The sequence below is a fragment of the Anopheles funestus genome, unplaced genomic scaffold (genome assembly GCF_943734845.2).
Source record: "Anopheles funestus unplaced genomic scaffold, idAnoFuneDA-416_04 scaffold_18_ctg1, whole genome shotgun sequence".
Taxonomy (NCBI): domain Eukaryota; kingdom Metazoa; phylum Arthropoda; class Insecta; order Diptera; family Culicidae; genus Anopheles; species Anopheles funestus.
Genome location: NW_026045355.1, coordinates 112,515 through 129,609, shown reverse-complemented (window position 1 = coordinate 129,609; position 17,095 = coordinate 112,515). Strand labels below are relative to the sequence as shown.

General features: G+C 46.1%; 1 long non-coding RNA gene across 1 annotated transcript in view; it reads left to right on the top strand.

Annotated features, from left to right (window-relative positions):
- The window catches only part of LOC125774526 (uncharacterized), a 47,186-nt gene that overhangs the window by 3,943 nt on the left and 26,148 nt on the right, over positions 1–17,095 (top strand). The gene's annotated exons all lie outside the window — the stretch shown is intronic.

Genomic DNA, 17,095 nt, shown 5'->3' with positions numbered 1-17,095 from the left:
CTAAGGTGTCTTGGCTAAGGTGTCTTGGCTAATGTGTCTTGGCTAATGTGTCTTGGCTAAGGTGTCTTGGCTAAGGTGTCTTGGCTAAGGTGTCTTGGCTAATGTGTCTTGGCTAATGTGTCTCGGCTTATGTGTCTTGGCTAATGTGTCTTGGCTAATGTGTCTTGGCTAAGGTGTCTTGGCTAATGTGTCTCGGCTAATGTGTCTTGGCTAATGTGTCTTGGCTAAGGTGTCTTGGCTAAGGTGTCTTGGCTAAGGTGTCTTGGCTAATGTGTCTTGGCTAAAGTGTCTTGGCTAAGGTGTCTTGGCTAAGGTGTCTTGGCTAATGTGTCTTGGCTAATGTGTCTTGGCTAATGTGTCTTGGCTAAGGTGTCTTGGCTAATGTGTCTTGGCTAAGGTGTCTTGGCTAAGGTGTCTTGGCTAATGTGTCTTGGCTAATGTGTCTTGTCAAATGTGTCTTGGCTAAGGTGTCTTGGCTAATGTGTCTTGGCTAAGGTGTCTTGGCTAAGGTGTCTTGGCTAATGTGTCTCGGCTAATGTGTCTTGGCTAATGTGTCTTGGCTAATGTTTCTTTTTTTTTTTTTTTTTTTTTTTTTCCAAGGAGTTTAAAATCTTCGAAAGACACCCACAATGGGGGACATGGGATTTTTACCCAGTAAAAAACTCTCCTTGAACCCTGTGCACCCCCCCACGGAATCACCTCGCGGTGTTACTTCATGTGAGGGGCAGGGCTCTGGCACTCAGTCTGTCTTATGATACGCGCTAGCAACAAGCAACACTTTTGTTTGTTTTTTTTTTCACAACACAACACAACACTGGACATCACATACACAGCACAGCACACACTCATGCGAGACCAAACCGTTGATCTTGTCGCCACTGTTTCTGCAGTTTCACCAGAATCGATCGCATCGCCGTTTCAGCTGCCTTGCACAGATCTGCACTCGGCAACATCACTTGCAGGATGTTCGACGCGTTCACTGCCGTTCCGCACTTGTCGCTCAATTGCCGGCGCTCCTCAGCGAATCTAGGACAGTAGAACAAAACGTGTTCAGCTGTCTCATCTACGTCCCCGCATGCTGGGCATCGTGATGAAGCGGCATGTCGGAATCTATGCAGGCAGTTCCTGAAACAGCCATGACCGGAGAGAAATTGTGTGACGAAGAAGTTCACTTCGCCATGTTTCCTTCCCAGCCACGTTTCAACGTCAGCTAATGTGTCTCTGCTTATGTGTCTTGGCTAATGTGTCTCGGCTAAGGTGTCTTGGCTAATGTGTCTTGGCTAATGTGTCTTGGCTAAGGTGTCTTGGCTAATGTGTCTTGGCCAAGGTGTCTTGGCTAATGTGTCTTGGCTAAGGTGTCTTGGCTAAGGTGTCTTGGCTAATGTGTCTTGGCTAAGGTGTCTTGGCTAATGTGTCTTGGCTAAGGTGTCTTGGCTAAGAAGTCTTGGCTAAGGTGTCTTGGCTAAGGTGTCTTGGCCAAGGTGCCTTAGCTAAGGTGTCTTGGCTAAGGTGTCTCGGCTAATGTGTCTTGGCTAAGGTGTCTTGGCTAATGTGTCTTGGCTAATGTGTTTTGGCAAAAGTGTCTTGACTAAGGTGTCTTGGCTAAGGTGTCTTGGCTAAGGTGTCTTGGCTAATGTGTCTTCGCTAATGTGTCTTGGCTAAGGTGTCTTGGCTAAGGTGTCTTGGCTAATGTGTCTTGGCTAAGGTTTCTTGGCTAAGGTGTCTTGGCTAAGGTGTCTCGGCTTGTGTGTCTTGGCTAATGTGTCTTGGCTAAGGTGTCTTGGCTAAGGTGTCTTGGCTAAGGTGTCTTGGCTAATGTGTCTTGGCTAATGTGTCTTGGCTAAAGTGTCTTGACTAAGGTGTCTTGGCTAAGGTGTCTTGGCTAAGGTGTCTTGGCAAATGTGTCTTGGCTTAGGTGTCTTGGCTAAGGTTTCTTGGCTAAGGTGTCTTGGCTAAGGTGTCTCGGCTTGTGTGTCTTGGCTAATGTGTCTTGGCTAAGGTGTCTTGGCTAAGGTGTCTTGGCTAAGGTGTCTTGGCTAATGTATCTTGGCTAATGTGTCTTGGCTAAAGTGTCTTGACTAAGGTGTCTTGGCTAAGGTGTCTTGGCTAAGGTGTCTTGGCAAATGTGTCTTGGCTTAGGTGTCTTGGCTAATGTGTCTTGGCTAAGGTGTCTCGGCTTATGTGTCTTGGCTAATGTGTCTTGGCTAAGGTGTCTTAGCTAATGTGTCTTGGCTAAGGTGTCTTGGCTAAGGTGTCTTGGCTAATGTGTCTTGACTAATGTGTCGGCCAATGTGTCTTGGCTAATGTGTCTTGGTTAATGTGTCTTGGCTAAGGTGTCTTGGCTAAGGTGTCTTGGCTAAGGTGTCTTGGCTAATGTGTCTTGGCTAATGTGTCTTGGCTAATGTGTCTTGGCTAATGTGTCTTGGCTAATGTGTCTTGGCTAATGTGTCTTGGCTAAGGTGTCTTGGCTAAGGAGTCTTGGCTAAGGTGTCTTGGCTAAGGTGTCTTGGCGAAGGTGTCTTGGCTAAGGTGTCTTGGCTAATGTGTCTTGGCTAATGTGTCTTGGCTAATGTGTCTTGGCTAATGTGTCTTGGCTAAGGTGTCTTGGCTAATGTGTCTTGGCTAATGTGTCTTGGCTTATGTGTCTTGGCTAAGGTGTCTTGGCTAAGGTGTCTTGGCTAAGGTGTCTTGGCTAAGGTGTCTTGGCTAATGTGTCTTGGCTAATGTGTCTTGGCTAATGTGTCTTGGCTAATGTGTCTTGGCTAATGTGTCTTCGCTAATGTGTCTTGGCTAAGGTGTCTTGGCTTAGGTAACTTGGCTAATGTGTCTTGGCTAATGTGTCTTGGCTTAGGTGTCTTGGCTAATGTGTCTTGGCTAAGGTGTCTTGGCAAAGGTGTCTTGGCTAATGTGTCTTGGCTAATGTCTCTTGGCTAAGGTGTCTTCGCTAATGTGTCTTGGCTAAGGTGTCTTGGCTAATGTGTCTTGGCTAATGTGTCTTGGCTAAGGTGTCTTGGCTAATGTGTCTTGGCTAATGTGTCTTGGCTAAGGTGTCTTCGCTAATGTGTCTTGGCTAAGGTGTCTTGGCTAATGTGTCTTGGCTAATGTGTCTTGGCTAAGGTGTCTTGGCTAATGTGTCTTGGCTAATGTGTCTTGGCTAAGCTGTCTTGGCTAATGTGTCTTGGCTTATGTGTCTTGGCTAAGGTGTCTTGGCTAATGTGTCTTGGCTAATGTGTCTTGGCTAATGTGTCTTGGCTAAGGTGTCTTGGCTAAGGTGTCTTGGCGAATGTGTCTTTGCTAAGGTGTCTTGGCTAATGTGTCTTGGCTAAGGTGTCTTGGCTAATGTGTCTTGGCTAAGGTGTCTTGGCTAAGGTGTCTTGGCTAATGTGTCTTGGCTAATGTGTCTTGGCTAATGTGTCTTGGCTAAGGTGTCTTGGCTAATGTGTCTTGGATAATGTGTCTTTTTCTAAGGTGTCTTGGCTAATGTGTCTTGGCTAATGTGTCTTGGCTAATGTGTCTTGGCTAAGGTGTCTTCGCTAATGTGTCTTGGCTAATGTGTCTTGGCTAAGGTGTCTTGGCTAATGTGTCTTGGCTAAGGTGTCTTGGCTAATGTGTCTTGGCTAAATTGTCTTGGCTAAGGTGTCTTGGCTAAGGTGTCTTGTCTAATGTGTCTTGGCTAATGTGTCTTGGCTAAGGTGTCTTGGCTAAGGTGTCTTGGCTAAGGTGTCTTGGCTAATGTGTCTTGGCTAATGTGTCATGGCTAAGGTGTCTTGGCTAAGGTGTCTTGGCTAAGGTGTCTTGGCTAATGTGTCTTGGCTAATGTGTCTTGGCTAAGGTGTCTTGGCTAAGGTGTCTTGGCTAATGTGTCTTGGCTAATGTGTCTTGGCTAAGGTGTCTTGGCTAATGTGTCTTGGCTAATGTGTCTTGGCTAAGGTGTCTTGGCTAATGTGTCTTGGCTAATGTGTCTTGGCTAATGTGTCTCGGCTAAAGTGTCTTCGCTAATGTGTCTTGGCTAAGGTGTCTTGGCTAAGATGTCTTGGCTAAGGAGTCTTGGCTAAGGTGTCTTGGCTAATGTGTCTTGGCGAAGGTGTCTTGGCTAAGGTGTCTTGGCTAAGGTGTCTTGGCTAATGTGTCTTGGCTAATGTGTCGGCCAATGTGTCTTGGCTAATGTGTCTTGGTTAATGTGTCTTGGCTAAGGTGTCTTGGCTAAGGTGTCTTGGCTAATGTGTCTAAGCTAAGGTGTCTTGGCTAAGGTGTCTTGGCTAAGGTGTCTTGGCTAATGTGTCTTGGCTAATGTGTCTTGGCTAATGTGTCTTGGCTAAGGTGTCTTGGCTAATGTGTCTTGGCTAATGTGTCTTGGCTAATGTGTCTTGGCTAATGTGTCTTGGCTAAGGTGTCTTGGCTAAGGTGTCTTGGCTAAGGTGTCTTGGCTAAGGTGTCTTGGCTAATGTGTCTCGGATAATGTGTCTTGGCTAAGGTGTCTTGGCTAATGTGTCTTGGCTAAGGTGTCTTGGCTAATGTGTCTTGGCTAAATTGTCTTGGCTAAGGTGTCTTGGCTAAGGTGTCTTGGCTAAGGTGTCTTGGCTAAGGTGTCTTGGCTAATGTGTCTTGGCTAATGTGTCATGGCTAAGGTGTCTTGGCTAAGGTGTCTTGGCTAAGGTGTCTTGGCTAATGTGTCTTGGCTAATGTGTCTTGGCTAAGGTGTCTTGGCTAAGGTGTCTTGGCTAATGTGTCTTGGCTAATGTGTCTTGGCTAAGGTGTCTTGGCTAATGTGTCTTGGCTAATGTGTCTTGGCTAAGGTGTCTTGGCTAATGTGTCTTGGCTAATGTGTCTTGGCTAATGTGTCTCGGCTAAAGTGTCTTCGCTAATGTGTCTTGGCTAAGGTGTCTTGGCTAAGATGTCTTGGCTAAGGAGTCTTGGCTAAGGTGTCTTGGCTAATGTGTCTTGGCGAAGGTGTCTTGGCTAAGGTGTCTTGGCTAAGGTGTCTTGGCTAATGTGTCTTGGCTAATGTGTCGGCCAATGTGTCTTGGCTAATGTGTCTTGGTTAATGTGTCTTGGCTAAGGTGTCTTGGCTAAGGTGTCTTGGCTAATGTGTCTAAGCTAAGGTGTCTTGGCTAAGGTGTCTTGGCTAAGGTGTCTTGGCTAATGTGTCTTGGCTAATGTGTCTTGGCTAATGTGTCTTGGCTAAGGTGTCTTGGCTAATGTGTCTTGGCTAATGTGTCTTGGCTAATGTGTCTTGGCTAATGTGTCTTGGCTAAGGTGTCTTGGCTAATGTGTCTTGGCTAATGTGTCTTGGCTAATGTGTCTTGGCTAAGGTGTCTTGGCTAATGTGTCTTGGCTAAGGTGTCTTGACTAAGGTGTCTCTGCTAATGTGTCTTGGCTAAAGTGTCTTGGCTTATGTGTCTTGGCTAAGGTGTCTTGGCTAAGATGTGTTGGCTAAGGTGTCTTGGCTAATGTGTCTTGGCTAATGTGTCTTGGCTGAAGTGTCTTGGCTAAGGTGTCTTGGCTAAGGTGTCTTGGCTAAGGTGTCTTGGCTAATGTGTCTCGGATAATGTGTCTTGGCTAAGGTGTCTTGGCTAATGTGTCTTGGCTAAGGTGTCTTGGCTAATGTGTCTTGGCTAAGGTGTCTTGGCTAAGGTGTCTTGGCTAATGTGTCTTGGCTAAGGTGTCTTGGCTAATGTGTCTTGGCTAAGGTGTCTTGGCTAATGTGTCTTGGCTAATGTGTCTTGGCTAAGGTGTCTTGGCTAAGGTGTCTTGGCTAAGGTGTCTCGGCTAATGTGTCTTGGCTAATGTGTCTTGGCTAAGGTGTCTTGGCTAAGGTGTCTTGGCTAATGTGTCTTGGCTAATGTGTTTGAGAATGTGTCTTGGCTAATGTGTCTTGGTTAATGTGTCTTGGCTAAGGTGTCTTGGCTAAGATGTCTTGGCTAAGGTGTCTTGGCTAAGGTGTCTTGGCTAAGGTGTCTTGGCTGATGTGTCTTGGCTAATGTGTCTTGGCTAATGTGTCTTGGCTAAGGTGTCTTGGCTAAGGTGTCTTGGCTAAGGTGTCATGGCTAAGGTGTCTTGGCTACTGTGTCTTGGCTAATGTGTCTTGCCTAAGGTGTCTTGGCTAAGGTGTCTTGGCTAAGGTGTCTTGGCTAATGTGTCTTGGCTAATGTGTCTTGGCTAATGAGTCTTGGCTATTGTGTCTTGGCTAAGGTGTCTTGGCTAAGGTGTCTTGGCTAAGGTGTCTTGGCTAATGTGTCTTGGCTAAGGTGTCTTGGCTAATGTGTCTTGGCTAAGGTGTCTTGGCTAAGGTGTCTTGGCTAATGTGTCTTGGCTAATGTGTCTTGGCTAAGGTGTCTTGGCTAATGTGTCTTGGCTAAGGTGTCTTGGCTAAGGTGTCTTGGCTAATGTGTCTTAGCTAATGTGTCTTGGCTAAGGTGTCTTGGCTAAGGTGTCTTGGCTAAGGTGTCTCGGCTAATGTGTCTTGGCTAATGTGTCTTGGCTAAGGTGTCTTGGCTAATGTGTCTTGGCTAATGTGTCTTGGCTAATGTGTCTTGGCTAAGGTGTCTTGGCTAAGGTGTCTTGGCTAAGGTGTCTTGGCTAATGTGTCTTGGCTAATGTGTCTCGGCTTATGTGTCTTGGCTAATGTGTCTTGGCTAAGGTGTCTTGACTAAGGTGTCTATGCTAATGTGTCTTGGCTAAAGTGTCTTGGCTTATGTGTCTTGGCTAAGGTGTCTTGGCTAAGATGTGTTGGCTAAGGTGTCTTGGCTAATGTGTCTTGGCTAATGTGTCTTGGCTGAAGTGTCTTGGCTAAGGTGTCTTGGCTAAGGTGTCTTGGCTAAGGTGTCTTGGCTAATGTGTCTCGGATAATGTGTCTTGGCTAAGGTGTCTTGGCTAATGTGTCTTGGCTAAGGTGTCTTGGCTAATGTGTCTTGGCTAAGGTGTCTTGGCTAAGGTGTCTTGGCTAATGTGTCTTGGCTAAGGTGTCTTGGCTAATGTGTCTTGGCTAAGGTGTCTTGGCTAATGTGTCTTGGCTAATGTGTCTTGGCTAAGGTGTCTTGGCTAAGGTGTCTTGGCTAAGGTGTCTCGGCTAATGTGTCTTGGCTAATGTGTCTTGGCTAAGGTGTCTTGGCTAAGGTGTCTTGGCTAATGTGTCTTGGCTAATGTGTTTGAGAATGTGTCTTGGCTAATGTGTCTTGGTTAATGTGTCTTGGCTAAGGTGTCTTGGCTAAGATGTCTTGGCTAAGGTGTCTTGGCTAAGGTGTCTTGGCTAAGGTGTCTTGGCTGATGTGTCTTGGCTAATGTGTCTTGGCTAATGTGTCTTGGCTAAGGTGTCTTGGCTAAGGTGTCTTGGCTAAGGTGTCATGGCTAAGGTGTCTTGGCTAATGTGTCTTGGCTAATGTGTCTTGCCTAAGGTGTCTTGGCTAAGGTGTCTTGGCTAAGGTGTCTTGGCTAATGTGTCTTGGCTAATGTGTCTTGGCTAATGAGTCTTGGCTATTGTGTCTTGGCTAAGGTGTCTTGGCTAAGGTGTCTTGGCTAAGGTGTCTTGGCTAATGTGTCTTGGCTAAGGTGTCTTGGCTAAGGTGTCTTGGCTAATGTGTCTTGGCTAATGTGTCTTGGCTAAGGTGTCTTGGCTAATGTGTCTTGGCTAAGGTGTCTTGGCTAAGGTGTCTTGGCTAATGTGTCTTGGCTAATGTGTCTTGGCTAATGTGTCTTGGCTAAGGTGTCTTGGCTAAGGTGTCTTGGCTAAGGTGTCTTGGCTAATGTGTCTTGGCTAATGTGTCTCGGCTTATGTGTCTTGGCTAATGTGTCTTGGCTAATGTGTCTTGGCTAATGTGTCTTGGCTAAAGTGTCTTGACTAAGGTGTCTTGGCTAAGGTGTCTTGGCTAAGGTGTCTTGGCAAATGTGTCTTGGCTTAGGTGTCTTGGCTAATGTGTCTTGGCTAAGGTGTCTCGGCTAATGTGTCTTGGCTAATGTGTCTTGGCTAAGGTGTCTTAGCTAATGTGTCTTGGCTAAGGTGTCTTGGCTAAGGTGTCTTGGCTAATGTGTCTTGGCTAATGTGTCGGCCAATGTGTCTTGGCTAATGTGTCTTGGTTAATGTGTCTTGGCTAAGGTGTCTTGGCTAAGGTGTCTTGGCTAAGGTGTCTTGGCTAATGTGTCTTGGCTAATGTGTCTTGGCTAATGTGTCTTGGCTAAGGTGTCTTGGCTAAGGTGTCTTGGCTAATGTGTCTTGGCTAATGTGTCTTGGCTAATGTGTCTTGGCTAATGTGTCTTGGCTAATGTGTCTTCGCTAATGTGTCTTGGCTAAGGTGTCTTGGCTTAGGTAACTTGGCTAATGTGTCTTGGCTAATGTGTCTTGGCTTAGGTGTCTTGGCTAATGTGTCTTGGCTAATGTGTCTTGGCTAAGGTGTCTTGGCTAATGTGTCTTGGCTAATGTGTCTTGGCTTATGTGTCTTGGCTAAGGTGTCTTGGCTAAGGTGTCTTGGCTAAGGTGTCTTGGCTAATGTGTCTTGGCTAATGTGTCTTGGCTAATGTGTCTTGGCTAATGTGTCTTGGCTAATGTGTCTTCGCTAATGTGTCTTGGCTAATGTGTCTTGGCTTAGGTAACTTGGCTAATGTGTCTTGGCTAATGTGTCTTGGCTTAGGTGTCTTGGCTAATGTGTCTTGGCTAAGGTGTCTTGGCAAAGGTGTCTTGGCTAATGTGTCTTGGCTAATGTCTCTTGGCTAAGGTGTCTTCGCTAATGTGTCTTGGCTAAGGTGTCTTGGCTAATGTGTCTTGGCTAATGTGTCTTGGCTAATGTGTCTCGGCTAAGGTGTCTTGGCTAATGTGTCTTGGCTAATGTGTCTTGGCTAAGGTGTCTTGGCTAATGTGTCTTGGCTAATGTGTCTTGGCTAAGGTGTCTTGGCTAATGTGTCTTGGCTAAGGTGTCTTGGCTAATGTGTCTTGGCTAATGTGTCTTGGCTAAGGTGTCTTGGCTAAGGTGTCTTGGCTAAGGTGTCTCGGCTAATGTGTCTTGGCTAATGTGTCTTGGCTAAGGTGTCTTGGCTAAGGTGTCTTGGCTAATGTGTCTTGGCTAATGTGTTTGAGAATGTGTCTTGGCTAATGTGTCTTGGTTAATGTGTCTTGGCTAAGGTGTCTTGGCTAAGATGTCTTGGCTAAGGTGTCTTGGCTAAGGTGTCTTGGCTAAGGTGTCTTGGCTGATGTGTCTTGGCTAATGTGTCTTGGCTAATGTGTCTTGGCTAAGGTGTCTTGGCTAAGGTGTCTTGGCTAAGGTGTCATGGCTAAGGTGTCTTGGCTAATGTGTCTTGGCTAATGTGTCTTGGCTAAGGTGTCTTGGCTAAGGTGTCTTGGCTAAGGTGTCTTGGCTAATGTGTCTTGGCTAATGTGTCTTGGCTAATGAGTCTTGGCTATTGTGTCTTGGCTAAGGTGTCTTGGCTAAGGTGTCTTGGCTAAGGTGTCTTGGCTAATGTGTCTTGGCTAAGGTGTCTTGGCTAATGTGTCTTGGCTAAGGTGTCTTGGCTAAGGTGTCTTGGCTAATGTGTCTTGGCTAATGTGTCTTGGCTAAGGTGTCTTGGCTAATGTGTCTTGGCTAAGGTGTCTTGGCTAAGGTGTCTTGGCTAATGTGTCTTAGCTAATGTGTCTTGGCTAAGGTGTCTTGGCTAAGGTGTCTTGGCTAAGGTGTCTCGGCTAAGGTGTCTTGGCTAATGTGTCTTGGCTAAGGTGTCTTGGCTAATGTGTCTTGGCTAATGTGTCTTTTTCTAAGGTGTCTTGGCTAATGTGTCTTGGCTAATGTGTCTTGGCTAAGGTGTCTTCGCTAATGTGTCTTGGCTAATGTGTCTTGGCTAAGGTGTCTTGGCTAATGTGTCTTGGCTAAGGTGTCTTGGCTAATGTGTCTTGGCTAAATTGTCTTGGCTAAGGTGTCTTGGCTAAGGTGTCTTGGCTAATGTGTCTTGGCTAATGTGTCTTGGCTAAGGTGTCTTGGCTAAGGTGTCTTGGCTAAGGTGTCTTGGCTAATGTGTCTTGGCTAATGTGTCTTGGCTAAGGTGTCTTGGCTAAGGTGTCTTGGCTAAGGTGTCTTGGCTAAGGTGTCTTGGCTAATGTGTCTTGGCTAATGTGTCTTGGCTAAGGTGTCTTGGCTAAGGTGTCTTGGCTAATGTGTCTTGGCTAATGTGTCTTGGCTAAGGTGTCTTGGCTAATGTGTCTTGGCTAATGTGTCTTGGCTAAGGTGTCTTGGCTAATGTGTCTTGGCTAATGTGTCTTGGCTAATGTGTCTCGGCTAAAGTGTCTTCGCTTATGTGTCTTGGCTAAGGTGTCTTGGCTAAGATGTCTTGGCTAAGGAGTCTTGGCTAAGGTGTCTTGGCTAATGTGTCTTGGCGAAGGTGTCTTGGCTAAGGTGTCTTGGCTAAGGTGTCTTGGCTAATGTGTCTTGGCTAATGTGTCGGCCAATGTGTCTTGGCTAATGTGTCTTGGTTAATGTGTCTTGGCTAAGGTGTCTTGGCTAAGGTGTCTTGGCTAATGTGTCTAAGCTAAGGTGTCTTGGCTAAGGTGTCTTGGCTAAGGTGTCTTGGCTAATGTGTCTTGGCTAATGTGTCTTGGCTAAGGTGTCTTGGCTAAGGTGTCTTGGCTAAGGTGTCTTGGCTAAGGTGTCTCGGCTAATGTGTCTTGGCTAATGTGTCTTGGCTAAGGTGTCTTGGCTAAGGTGTCTTGGCTAATGTGTCTTGGCTAATGTGTTTGAGAATGTGTCTTGGCTAATGTGTCTTGGTTAATGTGTCTTGGCTAAGGTGTCTTGGCTAAGATGTCTTGGCTAAGGTGTCTTGGCTAAGGTGTCTTGGCTAAGGTGTCTTGGCTGATGTGTCTTGGCTAATGTGTCTTGGCTAATGTGTCTTGGCTAAGGTGTCTTGGCTAAGGTGTCTTGGCTAAGGTGTCATGGCTAAGGTGTCTTGGCTAATGTGTCTTGGCTAATGTGTCTTGCCTAAGGTGTCTTGGCTAAGGTGTCTTGGCTAAGGTGTCTTGGCTAATGTGTCTTGGCTAATGTGTCTTGGCTAATGTGTCTTGGCTAATGTGTTTTGGCTAAGGTGTCTTGGCTAAGGTGTCATGGCTAAGGTGTCTTGGCTTATGTGTCTCGGCTAATGTGTCTTGGCTAATGTGTCTCGGCTAATGTGTCTTGGCTAATGTGTCTTGGCTAATGTGTCTTGGCTAATGTGTCTTGGCTAAGGTGTCTTGGCTAATGTGTCTTGGCTAAGGTGTCTTGACTAAGGTGTCTTGGCTAAGGTGTCTTGGCTAAAGTGTCTTGGCTTATGTGTCTTGGCTAAGGTGTCTTGGCTAAGATGTGTTGGCTAAGGTGTCTTGGCTAATGTGTCTTGGCTAATGTGTCTTGGCTGAAGTGTCTTGGCTAAGGTGTCTTGGCTAAGGTGTCTTGGCTAAGGTGTCTTGGCTAATGTGTCTCGGATAATGTGTCTTGGCTAAGGTGTCTTGGCTAATGTGTCTTGGCTAAGGTGTCTTGACTAATGTGTCTTGGCTAAGGTGTCTTGGCTAAGGTGTCTTGGCTAATGTGTCTTGGCTAAGGTGTCTTGGCTAATGTGTCTTGGCTAAGGTGTCTTGGCTAATGTGTCTTGGCTAATGTGTCTTGGCTAAGGTGTCTTGGCTAAGGTGTCTTGGCTAAGGTGTCTCGGCTAATGTGTCTTGGCTAATGTGTCTTGGCTAAGGTGTCTTGTCTAAGGTGTCTTGGCTAATGTGTCTTGGCTAATGTGTTTGGGAATGTGTCTTGGCTAATGTGTCTTGGCTAAGGTGTCTTGGCTAATGTGTCTTGGCTAAGGTGTCTTGGCTAAGGTGTCTTGGCTAATGTGTCTTGGCTAATGTGTCTTGGCTAAGGTGTCTTGGCTAATGTGTCTTGGCTAATGTGTCTTGGCTAATGTGTCTTGGCTAATGTGTCTTGGCTAATGTGTCTCGGCTAATGTGTCTCGGCTAATGTGTCTTGGCTAAGGTGTCTCGGCTAATGTGTCTCTGCTGAGGTGTCTTGGCAAATGTGTCTTGGCTAATGTGTCTTGGCTAAGGTGTCTTGTCTAAGGTGTCTTGGCTAATGTGTCTTGGCTAATGTGTTTGAGAATGTGTCTTGGCTAATGTGTTTTGGCTAAGGTGTCTTGGCTAAGGTGTCATGGCTAAGGTGTCTTGGCTTATGTGTCTCGGCTAATGTGTCTTGGCTAATGTGTCTCGGCTAATGTGTCTTGGCTAATGTGTCTTGGCTAATGTGTCTTGGCTAAGGTGTCTTGGCTAATGTGTCTTGGCTAATGTGTCTTGGCTAATGTGTCTTGGCTAAGGTGTCTTGGCTAATGTGTCTTGGCTAATGTGTCTTGGCTAATGTGTCTTGGCTAATGTGTCTTGGCTAATGTGTCTCGGCTAATGTGTCTCGGCTAATGTGTCTTGGCTAAGGTGTCTCGGCTAATGTGTCTCTGCTGAGGTGTCTTGGCAAATGTGTCTTGGCTAATGTGTCTTGGCTAATGTGTCTTGGCTAATGTGTCTTGGCTAATGTGTCTTGGCTAATGTGTTTTGGCTAAGGTGTCTTGGCTAATGTGTCTTGGCTAATGTGTCTTGGCTGAAGTGTCTTGGCTAAGGTGTCTTGGCTAAGGTGTCTTGGCTAAGGTGTCTTGGCTAATGTGTCTCGGATAATGTGTCTTGGCTAAGGTGTCTTGGCTAAGGTGTCTTGGCTAATGTGTCTTGGCTAAGGTGTCTTGGCTAAGGTGTCTTGGCTAATGTGTCTTGGCTAAGGTGTCTTGGCTAATGTGTCTTGGCTAAGGTGTCTTGGCTAAGGTGTCTTGGCTAATGTGTCTTGGCTAATGTGTCTTGGCTAAGGTGTCTTGGCTAATGTGTCTTGGCTAATGTGTCTTGGCTAATGTGTCTCGGCTAATGTGTCTTGGCTAATGTGTCTTGGCTAATGTGTCTCGGCTAATGTGTCTTGGCTTATGTGTCTTGGCTAAGGTGTCTTGGCTAATGTGTCTTGGCTAAGGTGTCTTGGCTAATGTGTCTTGACTAATGTGTCTTGGCTAAGGTGTCTTGGCTAATGTGTCTTGGCTAAGGTGTCTTGGCTAAGGTGTCTTGGCTAATGTGTCTTGGCTAAGGTGTCTTGGCTAAGGTGTCTTGGCTAATGTGTCTTGGCTAATGTGTCTTGGCTAATGTGTCTTGGCTAATGTGTCTTGGCTAATGTGTCTTGGCTAATGTGTCTTGGCTAAGGTGTCTTGGCTAATGTGTCTTGGCTAATGTGTCTTGGCTAAGGTGTCTTGGCTAATGTGTCTTGGCCAAGGTGTCTTGGCTAATGTGTCTTGGCTAAAGTGTCTTGGCTAATGTGTCTTGGCTAAGGTGTCTTGGCTAAGGTGTCTTGGCTAAGGTGTCTTGGCTAATGTGTCTTGGCTAATGTGTCTTGGCTAAGGTGTCTTGGCTAATGTGTCTTGGCTAATGTGTCTTGGCTAAGGTGTCTTCGCTAATGTGTCTTGGCTAATGTGTCTTGGCTAAAGTGTCTTGGCTAATGTGTCTTGGCTAAGGTGTCTTGGCTAAGATGTCTTGGCTAAGGAGTCTTGGCTAATGTGTCTTGGCTAAGGTGTCTTGGCTAAGGTGTCTTGGCTAAGGTGTCTTGGCTAATGTGTCTTCGCTAATGTGTCTTGGCTAATGTGTCGGCCAATGTGTCTTGGCTAATGTGTCTTGGTTAATGTGTCTTGGCTAAGGTGTCTTGGCTAAGGTGTCTTGGCTAATGTGTCTTGGCTAATGTGTCTTGGCTAATGTGTCTTGGCTAAGGTGTCTTGGCTAAGGTGTCTTGGCTAAGGTGTCTTGGCTAATGTGTCTTGGCTAAGGTGTCTTGGCTAAGGTGTCTTGGCTAAGATGTCTTGGCTAAGGTGTCTTGGCTAATGTGTCTTGGCTAAGGTGTCTTGGCTAAGGTGTCTTGGCTAATGTGTCTTGGCTAAGGTGTCTTGGCTAATGTGTCTTGGCTAATGTGTCTTGGCTAAGGTGTCTTGGCTAATGTGTCTTGGCTAAGGTGTCTTGGCTAAGGTGTCTTGGCTAATGTGTCTTGGCTAATGTGTCTTGGCTAAGGTGTCTTGGCTAATGTGTCTTGGCTAAGGTGTCTTGGCTAATGTGTCTTGGCTAATGTGTCTTGGCTAATGTGTCTTGGCTAATGTGTCTTGGCTAAGGTGTCTTGGCTAAGGAGTCTTGGCTAAGGTGTCTTGGCTAAGGAGTCTTGGCTAATGCGTCTTGGCTAAGGTGTCTTGGCTAAGGTGTCTTGGCTAAGGTGTCTTGGCTAATGTGTCTTCGCTAATGTGTCTTGGCTAATGTGTCGGCCAATGTGTCTTGGCTAATGTGTCTTGGTTAATGTGTCTTGGCTAATGTGTATTGGCTAAGGTGTCTTGGCTAAGGTGTCTTGGCTAATGTGTCTTGGCTAATGTGTCTTGGCTAAGGTGTCTTGGCTAATGTAACTTGGCTAAGGTGTCATGGCTTAGGTGTCTTGGCTTAGGTGTCTTGGCTAATGTGTCTTGGCTAAGGTGTCTTGGCTAATGTGTCTTGGCTAATGTGTCTTCGCTAATGTGTCTTGGCTAAGGTGTCTTGGCTAATGTGTCTTGGCTAAGGTGTCTTGGCTAATGTGTCTTGGCTAAGGTGTCTTGGCTAATGTGTCTTGGCTAATGTGTCTTGGCTAATGTGTCTTGGCTAATGTGTCTTGGCTAAGGTGTCTTGGCTAATGTGTCTTGGCTAAGGTGTCTTGGCTAAGGTGTCTTGGCTAATGTGTCTTGGCTAATGTGTCTTCGCTAATGTGTCTTGGCTAAGGTGTCTTGGCTAATGTGTCTTGGCTAATGTGTCTTGGCTAAGGTGTCTTGGCTAATGTGTCTTAGCTAATGTGTCTTGGCTAAGGTGTCTTGGCTAATGTGTCTTGGCTAATGTGTCTTGGCTAAGGTGTCTTCGCTAATGTGTCTTGGCTAAGGTGTCTTGGCTAATGTGTCTTTGCTAATGTGTCTTGGCTAATGTGTCTTGGCTAATGTGTCTTGGCTAAGGTGTCTTGGCTAAGGTGTCTTGGCTAATGTGTCTTGGCTAATGTGTCTTGGCTAAGGTGTCTTGGCTAAGATGTCTTGGCTAAGGTGTCATGGCTAAGGTGTCTTGGCTAAGGTGTCTTGGCTAATGTGTCTTGGCTAAGGTGTCTTGGCTAAGGTGTCTTGGCTAATGTGTCTTGGCTAAGGTGTCTTGGCTAATGTGTCTTGGCTAATGTGTCTTGGCTAATGTGTCTTGGCTAAGGTGTCTTGGCTAAGGTGTCTTGGCTAATGTGTCTTGGCTAATGTGTCTCTGCTAATGTGTCTCGGCTAAAGTGTCTTGGCTAATGTGTCTTGGCTAAGGTGTCTTGGCTAAGATGTCTTGGCTAAGGTGTCTTGGCTAATGTGTCTTGGCTAAGGTGTCTTGGCTAAGGTGTCTTGGCTAATGTGTCTTGGCTAAGGTGTCTTGGCTAAGGTTTCATGGCTAAGGTGTCTTGGCTAATGTGTCTTGGCTAATGTGTCTTGGCTAATGTGTCTTGGCTAAGGTGTCTTGGCTAAGGTGTCTTGGCTAATGTGTCTTGGCTAATGTGTCTTGGCTTATGTGTCTTGGCTAATGTGTCTTGGCTAATGTGTCTTGGCTAATGTGTCTTGGCTAAGGTGTCTTGGCTAATGTGTCTTGGCTAACGTGTCTTGGCTAAGGTGTCTTCGCTAATGTGTCTTGGCTAAGGTGTCTTGGCTAATGTGTCTTGGCTAATGTGTCTTGGCTAAGGTGTCTTGGCTAAGGTGTCTTGGCTAAGGTGTCTTGGCTAATGTGTCTTGGCTAATGTGTCTTGGCTAATGTGTCTTGGCTAAGGTGTCTTGGCTAATGTGTCTTGGCTAAGGTGTCTTGGCTAATGTGTCTTGGCTAAGGTGTCTTGGCTAATGTAACTTGGCTAAGGTGTCTTGGCTAAGGTGTCTTGGCTAATGTGTCTTGGCTAATGTGTCTTGGCTAATTTGTCTTGGCTAAGGTGTCTTGGCTAATGTGTCTTGGCTAAGGTGTCTTGGCTAAGGTGTCTTGGCTAATGTGTCTTGGCTAATGTGTCTTCGCTAATGTGTCTTGGCTAAGGTGTCTTGGCTAATGTGTCTTGGCTAATGTGTCTTGACTAAGGTGTCTTGGCTAATGTGTCTTAGCTAATGTGTCTTGGCTAAGGTGTCTTGGCTTATGTGTCTTGGCTAATGTGTCTTGGCTAAGGTGTCTTCGCTAATGTGTCTTGGCTAAGGTGTCTTGGCAAATGTGTCTTGGCTAATGTGTCTTGGCTAATGTGTCTTGGCTAAGGTGTCTTGGCTAAGGTGTCTTGGCTAAGGTGTCTTGGCTAATGTGTCTTGGCTAATGTGTCTTGGCTAATGTGTCTTGGCTAAGGTGTCTTGGCTAAGGTGTCTTGGCTAAGGTGTCTTGGCTAATGTGTCTTGGCTAATGTGTCTTGGCTAAGGTGGTTTTTCTAATGTGTCTTGGCTAAGGTGTCTTGGCTAAGGTGTCTTGGCTAATGTGTCTTGGCTAAGGTGTCTTGGCTAATGTGTCTCGGCTAATGTGTCTTGGCTAAGGTGTCTTGGCTAATGTGTCTTGGCTAATGTGTCTTGGCTAAGGTGTCTTCGCTAATGTGTCTTGGCTAAGGTGTCTTGGCTAATGTGTCTTGGCTCATGTGTCTTGGCTAATGTGTCTTGGCTAATGTGTCTTGGCTAAGGTGTCTTGGCTAAGGTGTATTGGCTAAGGTGTCTTGGCTAATGTGTCTTGGCTAATGTGTCTTGGCTAATGTGTCTTGGCTAATGTGTCTTGGCTAAGGTGTCTTCGCTAATGTGTCTTGGCTAAGGTGTCTTGGCTAATGTGTCTTGGCTAAGGTGTCTTGGCTAATGTGTCTTGGCTAATGTGTCTTGGCTAAGGTGTCTTGGCTAATGTGTCTTGACTAATGTGTCTTGGCTAAGGTGTCTTGGCTTATGTGTCTTGGCTAAGGTGTCTTGGCTAAGGTGTCTTGGCTTATGTGTCTTGGCTAATGTGTCTTGGCTAAGGTGTCTTGGCTAATGTTTCTTGGCTAAGGTGTCTTGGCTAATGTGTCTTGGCTAAGGTGTCTTGGCTAAG